Source organism: Silene latifolia, chromosome Y, assembly GCF_048544455.1.
Source record: "Silene latifolia isolate original U9 population chromosome Y, ASM4854445v1, whole genome shotgun sequence".
In the NCBI taxonomy this organism is placed as follows: Eukaryota; Viridiplantae; Streptophyta; class Magnoliopsida; order Caryophyllales; family Caryophyllaceae; genus Silene; species Silene latifolia.
The window spans coordinates 325,226,567-325,235,854 of record NC_133538.1 but is presented as its reverse complement, the minus strand read 5'-3'; positions in this window follow the sequence as shown (position 1 = coordinate 325,235,854).

The following is a 9,288-nucleotide window of genomic DNA, read 5'->3' as shown; positions in this document are numbered from 1 at the left end:
TCCACTCAGTCAGGGACGCGCCCCGAATATCACAGATAGTTATACAACAACAACAATCAACGATATAAACCAATAACCGTCACAATCACCAGCAATATATTTAATCAATAATCACAATACAACCACCACACACATCATGTAATTAATACCGAGTAGGGAAACCCTACCTAGAAAGCAATCACGAAATCAGACGATCTAAGCAGCTACTCAGAATCTCTCCTCAACAAAGCCTCCTCTTATACACACATACATATAATCACTACCTTAATCATATAATCATAAAAACCCCCAAATCCGCAAATTAGGGTTTAACCAACATTAACCAAATGCTATAGAAATGATATGTAGAACTTACCCACGACACAAGGATCACAACGGTATAAAGAACAATGAAAACCGACACTTCTAGCTCCGGGATTTGCTAATAATGCGATGAGATGAAGCAACGTAACTTAGATCTTCTCCTTTTTGTGCTTTTAGGTTTGTAAAAGTGTTTTAAGAAAAAGATGACGAAACATTATATATTAATCCGCATTATTAACAAACCCGTCGCAAATCACCCGATAACCGACTTACTCGATCGAGTAAGTCACTTACTCGATCGAGTGACCCTTACTCGATCGAGTGCCTGGCTTACTCGATCGAGTAGCCTACAGGCAGACTACTGTTTTGCGTAAAAACCAACTTACTCGACAGAGTAAGCCCCACTCGATAGAGTACCCTAAGACTCATAAAACCGTAGTATTACATGTTTTACACACAATATACTTAAAATAATAGGTGTTGTTTAACACACAATAAACCTAAGATAATTAGAGGATAATATCACAATTAAAAAAGAAATTAAAATAAAGACATTAAATTAATGAGACGAAGGAGTAGGGTTTATTATTACTTTTTCAAAGAGGAGAAGCCGGCCCCGGTATGACGATGGCGGAGGGAACGGCAGAGGCAATGGGGATGGCGATGGCGATGGCGACGGCGGCGGAGAACACTAGTGGTTATAGGGAAACTCAATGTTCGAGGGTTTTAAGTGAGCGAGGAGAAGGTTTGCATGTGTGTTGGTTGAAGAATTATATTATTGAAACTAATAAACACGGGTTAAGCGAAACCGTCTTCTGTATTTTGCAATATGACAATGGCTGACTATAAACCCGTAATTGTTTTCATTATAATACATCGGTTAGTGTGTAACCGTTGTCATTTATCTTTCATTGTGCCAAGTTTTTCCTGCCAAAAAAAAAAGCATCTTCCATATTTGGTACTCCGTATTAAGTTAGTACAAAGCGTCTTGATTGTGACGGGCATTATCCGTCACAAGCTTATGACGGGTCAAGTATCTCCCACTTGTGTAGATAAGACAAGTCTAGGGAATCACAAAGTGTTTGTCTTTACCTACTCAACTGGATAATATTTGACCCGTCACAAGCTTGTGACAGATATGTCCATCACAAAAGAAAATTTGTGATCCGCCACAAGCTTGTGACGGATATTGCTCCTCTCACAATAAGGCAACTGGGATAGCAAGTGGGGAAAAATGGAAATTCAAGACTAAATTATGCACAACCCAATGTAATTAATGCATATATTAAAAACTTATTTCCTTAATTAGTTTCCTAAATACAACCCAATGAGAAATTAATAAACATACATTAACCAAAGAACCCAAAATACACTACGTCATGGACAATATCTCTTCCCATTAATGATGGTGTAGGAGTCTATTTCAACTCTGGTCTCACTTTCGATGACCTAAACCACCATTGACGCCAAGCTTTTGTTGCTTCACTCACGGTAGATACATACCAATCGCATCTGGGTAATATATACCCCACCATCAAATCCTCAGAAGAACCAACTTCGAAAGCCGATGAATTCTTATTTGTACCTTCAAGAACTATATGTTTAGGGGGAACTTAATGAAATCGAAAGGACATTGTTCCTTTAACCTTTCACGTAACGCATTCATTTTCTTCTCGCTTTCAATATAGCTCAGTTGACGACGCAATTCCCTTAATCTTTTATTTTCTGCTTCTTTTGACAACTTACGATCCCTCCGTACCTATGGACTCACAATATTTGTACCTTGGTTAACGACCATAATTTTGGAACAAAATTAAAATTATAGAATCACCGACCAATAATGCAACGTTGATTCAAACCCACCAATAACCTAGTTTATTTACCTTATCCAAAAAAAATGCAACGTTGATTGAATAAAAAATAACTGAACAGTCCGTGCATTGGTCAAATCAAGAATAATGAAAAATATTAGCCACGGCTTAAAAAATCCCGTATGGTCAAACAATTATTTTTTTTAATATATTGAGTCGTATGGTCAAATCTTACATGTATTTATTTTTTTAATATATTGAGTCGTATGGTCAAACAATTAATAAACAGTCCACGTTGAAGTTACAACATCACGATTGACAACGGTTGTAGGTGAACCGTTGTTGATGAACCAATTGACAACGGTTGTAGGTGAATCGTTGTTGATGAACAAAATTTACAACGGTTATAGGTGAACCGTTGTTGATGAGTATTATGTAGCAGCAATCTTGATCTTGATTACTGACTGATCTATGGAGTTCAAGAAATGGAAGCAAATCAAACAAGCATAACTCAACACTTTCAAAATGATCATTTCATTTAATTTTAAACCAAAAACATTACAGCATTTATCAGAAATCAAAAGATGTATCATAAGCCGGAACAACCCCGGTTAAGAGTAAAAAGCGCTTCTCAACCTGCCATCATTACGCCACTGTGGTATACCGCTAAATTTTGGGTCATTGGCTTCATATTTTGCAATAATAGATTGAATATATGCAAGGACACGACTTGTATGTGGAGATAAGGTTGGAAGAGTACAACTTAATATATCTCTGGCTGCAGCCAAGTTGCGAGTAATAGGCCGACGAGGGTATGAAGATGATGATGATGATGATGATGAGGCTTGGTTGACAAGTCGGACTGCTTCACGAATCACGCCTCTTAATCCAATAATTCTGTTCATGTTCAAGGGATGCTTTGATTAATGGGTGTTGATCGGCGGGAAGCCTGGTGAGAACCTTCCCATCATCTGCAATCGTTTGTGTAAGCCATTCTTCGTTGTTGATAAAATTAGGGTTCATTGCCATGTTGTTTCAAATTTGTGTAATGGGGATGAAATATTGTGATTTGATTAATGGATATTAGTAAAGGATGCTTTAACATTTACAGTCAAATTTATAATTTTTTTCAAAACCGTTGGTAATTAATTCTTAAACATTAATTACCTAATTAATTTAATGTAAAAGTTAACTTATTAACAAATATTTTAAGCATACATAACTTGCAATAAATAATTAGAAAATGAAATACACTACCACGCATATATTCAAGAAAAACACATACATAACAAGAAATTAAAAGACGCGCGGTTTTAACAACATTAATTAGAATAATAATAATAATTAATCAACATAATCATCTTGTAATTCCCCTGCGATTGAGATAAATATTGGGAATTCAATATGTGGATTATTAGGAGGCACTTGTTCCGCCTCCCATGAATGAGGCACAGTGTCAATATAGTGCCAATATGTTCTTAATAGATTAGTGTTACAATCGGTTGCAATCCATAAATATTGCGCTTGTAACACATCATCCGTATAATAATTTTTCTTCCTAAGCATCATGATCCTCGTATCTTGCTTGGAGATTTCTTGCTTGACGAAAAGATTCCAGCTTCTTCCCAAAACCTTCAAACTCGATCACTGTGTAACCAAGAAAACCATGAACTTTAGTCCAAGCTGGGTGGACCTTTTTAACGTTCATATAACCATCTTGACGAAGCATATCTCTCATCCAAGTAAAACTTCTCGAAAAAGCCTTTACATTGTCATCATATTTGATTGGAAGGTTTTGTATAATACAGGTAATAGGATGGACATAGCGGGTATTTGATTGTGATTCGGCGGGTGTAGAAGATGTCGACGGCATGGTGATCGAATTGTAATATTTTTAATTAAATTATAGGCTATAATTTATTGAACTTTGAATTGGTGAATATGGTTAATTGATCACATTATAAGTGATATTATAGGAAACTATGTCTGCATGTGTGAATATAATAATGGACGGATAGTAATAATGGTCAAACAAAAAAAATGCATGCAACGGTTCATTATATATCATACATGCATCGGTTGAATATTAAACATTGAAAAAAGTATATAACGGTTATTTTTAACCCGTAAATGATAAATAACAACGGGTACAGAGGAACCGTTCTTTTATAATAGAAAACGATAACGGTTACAAGAAACCTCTAGCTATAACATAACAACGGGTACCAAAAACCGTTGCTGTTGTTAATTTAGTAACAGTTTTCGAAACGCCGTTTTCTTAAACTGGTAATGATTGTCTAACAACCGTTGATAAGGGTGATTCTATAACGAGTTTTTGGAAACCGTTAAACGTTTTTGATAATGGTATGTTAAACAACCGTTGTCACATTATAATAAGAACGGTTTTCGACGGAAACCGTTATTCTTATTAGCGCGATCTAGGTTTCCGCTAATATTTTGAAAAGGGTAATCTAAATATCGTTATTAAATACATTAAACCGTTCTGATACGCTCCTTATTAATGGTCATATTTGGCGTAGTAATGGTGAGCAGATTGTGACATGTGATGATGGTTATTAGCTCCAGGGACGAGATGGGGAGTCATCACTCGAGTCTAGCTTCCGCTGTCATGAGATTTTACCTTTTTAGTTTCAGTCGCTTGAGTACTAGTGAACATTGTGTTTGGATTTGGTTTTGGAACATGTAATAGTTAATTTATTATACTTTAATAAATGTTGTTTTGGAATTGTAACTTTGATATACTAGCCTCGGGCAACCAAGATGGTGACGGTCCCTCATGCTAGGGTGGTATGCACCTTGGTATGTGGGGGTGTCACAAAGTGGTATCAGATCGACGATTCTGGAACCTAAAACTAATGAACCTAATGAACACAGGGAGTCTAAATAAAATGAACCCAGGGAGAGTTGTTTGGAGCTAGCGCAAAGACTTGGGAGACGTCCCGAACTCGCATTAAGGCCCTTACGATCGCGAGCCGGTCAATTGGGGGAGTCTTGGGAACCGTTGTGTGTTTAAAGTCATGTGTGTGGCACTTGTAGATGTGAATCTTGTGAAGTTGTTGGATGAAGTGATCAAAGAATTTGAATATGGTAGTAAATGAAAAGTGAATTTCGTAGTTGAATGTGATAGACATTGAGCATGTTATGTGTTTACTACTTGGCTTTTAAAAGGGTAGCAGTATATTGTGTGTGTGTGTGTGTATATATATATATATATATATATATATATATATATATATATATATATATATATATATATAAAGGCATGTTTAAGTACGTTAACGATAGTCTACAGCTCGTTTTTGGAAAGACTCGGCCGAGCAGCGCGAGTACTCGACCGAGTAGGGGATACTCGGCCGAGTAACCAGGCACTCGACCGAGTGTTATTTGTTGTGCATGTAGTAGTAGCTACTGGTTGTGATCACTCGGCCGAGTAGTAGGCATACTCGACCGAGTATCACCCATACTCGACCGAGTATGTTTTTTGTGTTTTCGACGTTTGGCTACTGGAGTGGAACACTCGGGCGAGTAATAGTAGTACTCGACCGAGTAGTCCATACTCGATCGAGTATCTCACCATACCCGGCCGAGTCCTTCTTTGGCGGAGGGTCTTGTTTATTTTGAGCCGTAGGCTATGTGCTTACGTTTTCTCGCTTCTAACAGCTCAAAATGTCGCCAAAGAAGTCAGCAGCATACATCCAAGCCTCAGATATGACTACGGATGAGGTAGCCCGTATGATTGAGCAGCATGAAGCACTCCTAGAAGCTCTTAAGAATGTGGGAAAGGGAGCAGAGAAACCGGTGGACGCAACCCACCTAAGCACCATCATTGCTCGATTCAACCCTTTGACTTATGAGGGCACCGGGGAACCTAAGCTGCTCGATAACTTGCACCGCGAGATGGAGAGTCTTCTTGAGGTTGTGAAGTGTCCGCCAAAGTTGGATGTCGAATAGGTGGTGTACTACCTGAGGGGTGAGGCTGCTATTTGGTGGCAGAATGTGAAAGAAGATGTCTGGCATATTACAGGGATGAGGGGCTCGGTGCTATACCGTGGGCAGGTCTAAACAGTGCTATGAGGGAGCAATTCGTGCCGGAACACATCCGTCACAAGTTGAGAGCCGAGTTTGATTCTTTCACCATGTCTGATGACATGACTGTCATAGAGTACTATCACTGATTCCTTGAGTTGTCACGTTGCGTAGAAGACATGCAGCTGGAACAGCAAGGTTTGGCTCTTCGTTTCGAGAAGGGGTTGGCACCTAAGATCATGAATAGGTTACCAGCTAGAGTTATTACCGATCTGAAAGAGGTATACTCGCGGGCTGGGCAAGCAGAGTGGTTGGTAGACTTGGCCAAGGAGACTAAGGAGAGAACCACTGAAAAGAGGAAAGCAGAGAGTGAGAGTGGCAATCAGTCGGGCCACAAGAATAGTAACTATGGTCAGTATAGGGCTTTTTCTGGAGGATCTGGGTTTTCAGGGGGATCTCGAGCATGGTGAAGAGGTGGTGGTCGGAGTGTTAGTGACAACTCCAACCTTACTTGCTACAACTGTGGTGGAGTGGGTCACAAGAGGCATGACTGTACCAGTGCCAAAGTTAGGGGTTTTCAGGAGCTTATCAGGGGAGTTTCACTCAGGCTCCGAGTCAAAGTTTTGCTAGCAACAGGCCATCTGCGTCTTGGGGTAACCTTTGAGGGCAGAACAACAATAATAGCGGTTTCAACCGCAACAGTGGAGGATCCTACCAGCGCCCTAACAACAGTGTGACTCAGAACTCGGCAGCTAAGCCGACTACTTCGAACACCTCGGTCCAGGGTGGAGGTCAGAAAAGCAGCGGAAAGCTCTTCATGATGAGCAAGAAGGAAGCTGAGAACGATGCTCATGTAGTTACCGGTACCTTTCTTGTCCATAACACACCGTCTTTCGTTTTGGTTGACTCAGAGGCAACCCACTCTTTTTTGTCTAGGGGTCATGCCTTATCTATGGGTTTGGGGGAGTATGAACTTGTAAAATATGATGTGTTTATACCTTCCGGGGAGTCAGTGTCTTGTGTTAAGTTATATAGAGATGTGTCCATGTTGGTAGCAGAGGTAGACTTACCGGTCAACTTGTTAGAGTTTCCTATGGATGGGTTTGAGATCATCGTCGGGATAGACTGGTTGGGTAAGTATGATGCTAAGATAGATTGCCGACAAAAGAGAGTGTCCTTAAAGGGGCCCAAGGGTGTCAGAGTGTCTTATAGGGGTTTGTTGTGAGGCCAAAGTGTAAATTCATCGCTATAATGACTTTAAAGTCATGTTTGACGAAGAAGTGTCCCTTGATTTTTTGCCAAGTCATAGATAGGCATGTGGAGCAGCTGACAGCATCTGATATACATGTGGTTGGAGAGTTCAGTGATGTCTTTCCAAATGAGATACCCGGGTTACCACCTAAGAGAGATATCGACTTCAATATTGAGCTCAAACCGGAGACATGCCCTATATCTAAAGCACCGTACCGAATGGCACCCAAAGAACTGGAAGAGTTAAAGAAGCAGTTACACGATTTGTTAGACAAGGGGTATATCCGGCCTTGTGTGTCACCGTGAGGAGCACCAGTCTTGTTTGTGAAAAAGAAAGATAGAAGCATGAGGCTATGCATCGATTATAGTGAGCTGAATCATGTCACAGTGAAGAACAGGTATCCTTTGCCAAGGATTGATGACCTTTTTTATCAGCTGAGTGGCGCAGGGGTGTTCTCTAAGATCGATTTGAGGTCGGGTTATCATCAGTTGAGGATAGCAGATGAGGATATTCCTAAGACAACTTTTCGATCACGTTATGGTCACTATGAGTATGTGGTGATGCCTTTTGGGTTGACGAATGCGCCAGCAGCTTTCATGGATCTTATGAACCGGATTTTCAGCCCGTTCTTGTATAAGTTTATGGTCGTCTTTATTGATGACATCTTAGTCTACTCTAAGACTAACGAGGAGCACGAGGAACATCTAAGGTTAGTTTTGCAGACCCTACGAGATAATCAGCTATATGCCAAGTTATCCAAGTGTGAGTTTTGGCTAGAGAAAGTGGCTTTTCTGGGTCATGTGATATCTAATTAAGGACGGTGTCTCGGTGGATCCTAGCAAGATTGAGGCAGTTACCAAGTGGGAATCACCGAAGAATGTTGCTGAGATTTGTAGTTTCTTGGGTCTAGCTGGTTACTACAGGAGATTCGTGAAAGACTTTTCAACGATCGCGAGGCCTATGACAGCTTTGATGAGAAAAGAGCCAGAGTTCGGTGGGATGAGAGTTGTGAGACAGCATTCCAGACCTTAAAGGAGCGTTTGACCATGTTCCAATCCTAGCCTTACCTGAGGGAAGTGAGAACTTTGAGGTATACACCGATGCTTCAAAGAATGGTTTGGGATGTGTTCTGATGCAGAATGGGAAGGTTATAGCTTATGCGTCGAGGCAGCTGAAGCCGTATGAGGAGAACTATCCTACTCATGATTTGGAAATGGGTGCAGTTGTTTTTTCTCTTAAGATTTGGAGGCACTATTATTAAGGGTCTAATAGGGGGACATCTATCCTTAACTACAGATATGTATCTAGTAATTTAATGGAGTGTCTTTAGCTACCTAGAGGTATGTATCTAGTAACTTAAAGGAGTGTATCTAGATACCTAGAGATATGTGTCTAGTAACTTCAAGAAGTGTATCTAACTAACTAGATATATGTGGCTAGTAATTTAAAGGAACGTACCTAGCTAGCTAGAGGAATGTATCTAGCTAACTAGAGGTATGTATCTAGTAATTTAAAGAAGCGTACCTAGCTAACTAATGGTATGTATCTAGCTAGATAGAGGAATGTATCTAGCAACTTAAATGAGTGTATCTAGCTAGTTAGAGGTATGTATCTAGCAAATTAAACAAGTGTATCTAGCTAGGTAGAGGTATGTATCTAGCAACTTAAAGAGTGTATCTAACTAACTAGAGGCATGTATTTAGTAATTTAAAGAAGTGTATCTAGCTAGTTAGAGGTATGTATCTACAAACTTAAAAGAGTGTATCTAGCTAGTTAGAGGTATGTATCTAGAAACTTAAGAGGGTGTATCTAGCATGCTAATGGTTTATATCTAGAAACTTAACGGGATCAGATTCTTATTGGATACGAAGGACA